Source organism: Pseudorasbora parva, chromosome 4 (assembly GCF_024679245.1).
Source record: "Pseudorasbora parva isolate DD20220531a chromosome 4, ASM2467924v1, whole genome shotgun sequence".
NCBI lineage: Eukaryota > Metazoa > Chordata > Actinopteri > Cypriniformes > Gobionidae > Pseudorasbora > Pseudorasbora parva.
In genome coordinates this window covers 58,404,236-58,407,390 of record NC_090175.1, presented here as the reverse complement: position 1 = coordinate 58,407,390, position 3,155 = coordinate 58,404,236, and positions in this window count along the sequence as shown.

Here is a 3,155-nt window from a genome sequence, read left to right as displayed (position 1 = left end):
ACCAGTTTCCCCCGTTTACATGCACACCAGTAAACCGATAACTCACACATATCAGCTTATTAATAACCAGTTTCCCCCGTTTACATGCACACCAGTAAACCGATAACTCACACATATCAGCTGATTAATAACCAGTTTCCCCCGTTTACATGCACACCAGTAAACCGATAACTCGCACATATCAGCTTATTAATAACCAGTTTCCCCCGTTCACACCAGTAAACCGATAACTCGCACATATCAGCTTATTAATAACCAGTTTCCCCCGTTCACACCAGTAAACCGATAACTCGCACATATCAGCTTATTAATAACCAGTTTCCCCCGTTCACACCAGTAAACCGATAACTCACACATATTAGCTTATTAATAACCAGTTTCCCCGTTTACATGCACACCAGTAAACCGATAACTCACACATATCAGCTTATTAATAACCAGTTTCCCCCGTTTACATGCACACCAGTAAACCGATAACTCACACATATCAGCTTATTAATAACCAGTTTCCCCCGTTTACATGCACACCAGTAAACCGATAACTCACACATATCAGCTGATTAATAACCAGTTTCCCCCGTTCACACCAGTAAACCGATAACTCGCACATATCAGCTTATTAATAACCAGTTTCCCCGTTTACATGCACACCAGTAAACCGATAACTCACACATATCAGCTTATTAATAACCAGTTTCCCCGTTTACATGCACACCAGTAAACCGATAACTCACACATATCAGCTTATTAATAACCAGTTTCCCCGTTTACATGCACACCAGTAAACCGATAACTCACACATATCAGCTTATTAATAACCAGTTTCCCCCGTTTACATGCGCACCAGTAAACCGATAACTCACACATATCAGCTGATTAATGACCAGTTTCCCCGTTTACATGCACACCAGTAAACCGATAACTCACACATATCAGTTTATTAATAACCAGTTTCCCCGTTTACATGCACACCAGTAAACCGATAACTCACACATATCAGCTTATTAATAACCAGTTTCCCCCGTTTACATGCACACCAGTAAACCGATAACTCACACATATCAGCACACCAGTAAACCGATAACTCACACATATCAGCTGATTAATAACCAGTTTCCCCGTTTACATGCGCACCAGTAAACCGATAACTCACACATATCAGCTTATTAATAACCAGTTTCCCCCGTTTACATGCGCACCAGTAAACCGATAACTCACACATATCAGCTGATTAATAACCAGTTTCCCCCGTTCACACCAGTAAACCGATAACTCGCACATATCAGCTTATTAATAACCAGTTTCCCCCGTTCACACCAGTAAACCGATAACTCGCACATATCAGCTTATTAATAACCAGTTTCCCCCGTTCACACCAGTAAGCCGATAACTCACACATATTAGCTTATTAATAACCAGTTTCCCCGTTTACATGCACACCAGTAAACCGATAACTCACACATATCAGCTTATTAATAACCAGTTTCCCCCGTTTACATGCACACCAGTAAACCGATAACTCACACATATCAGCTTATTAATAACCAGTTTCCCCCGTTTACATGCACACCAGTAAACCGATAACTCACACATATCAGCTGATTAATAACCAGTTTCCCCCGTTCACACCAGTAAACCGATAACTCGCACATATCAGCTTATTAATAACCAGTTTCCCCGTTTACATGCACACCAGTAAACCGATAACTCACACATATCAGCTTATTAATAACCAGTTTCCCTCGTTTACATGCACACCAGTAAACCGATAACTCACACATATCAGCTTATTAATAACCAGTTTCCCCGTTTACATGCACACCAGTAAACCGATAACTCACACATATCAGCTTATTAATAACCAGTTTCCCCCGTTTACATGCGCACCAGTAAACCGATAACTCACACATATCAGCTTATTAATAACCAGTTTCCCCCGTTTACATGCACACCAGTAAACCGATAACTCGCACATATCAGCTGATTAATGACCAGTTTCCCCGTTTACATGCACACCAGTAAACCGATAACTCACACATATCAGCTTATTAATAACCAGTTTCCCCGTTTACATGCACACCAGTAAACCGATAACTCACACATATCAGCTTATTAATAACCAGTTTCCCCCGTTTACATGCACACCAGTAAACCGATAACTCGCACATATCAGCTGATTAATGACCAGTTTCCCCGTTTACATGCACACCAGTAAACCGATAACTCACACATATCAGCTTATTAATAACCAGTTTCCCCCGTTTACATGCACACCAGTAAACCGATAACTCTCGCATATCAGCTTATTAATAACCAGTTTCCCCCGTTTACATGCACACCAGTAAACCGATAACTCTCGCATATCAGCTTATTAATAACCAGTTTCCCCCGTTTACATGCACACCAGTAAACCGATAACTCACACATATCAGCTGATTAATAACCAGTTTCCCCCGTTTACATGCGCACCAGTAAACCGATAACTCACACATATCAGCTTATTAATAACCAGTTTCCCCCGTTTACATGCGCACCAGTAAACCGATAACTCACACATATCAGCACACCAGTAAACAACGCAAGTAAACAGTGTTTACATGACTTCATTAATAAACCGGGTTATTATGTCAAAATGACCCGTTTATGACCCTACTCCGATAAAAGAAAACCGGTTACCGCGGTTACATGACCATGATCAGTGCCGGATTATAGGCATAATCGGTTAAGAACGAGCATGTAAACGCACCCGATCGGCCTGAAAACTGGATTTATTTACAAGCAGTCAAAGTGAAAATGAGTTGAGCAGCGATTACAGTTCTCATGACAGGAATAAAGTCTGACAGAAACAACATCACTGACCTGCTGAGCTCAAGCCGGAACACGAGGAGCCGCAGTTTGAGCTCACCTGAGAGGCTCTGCTCATCCTGGAGCTCAACGGACCTTCACCTGTGCTCATTAAAGCCTGCTGGCCAATCAGAGCGGCTCATTAAAGCCTGCTGGCCAATCAGAGCGGCTCATTAAAGCCTGCTGGCCAATCAGAGCGGCTCATTAAAGCCTGCTGGCCAATCAGAGCGGCTCATTAAAGCCTGCTGGCCAATCAGAGCGGCTCATTAAAGCCTGCTGGCCAATCAGCTGCTTCCATTCATTACCGATCG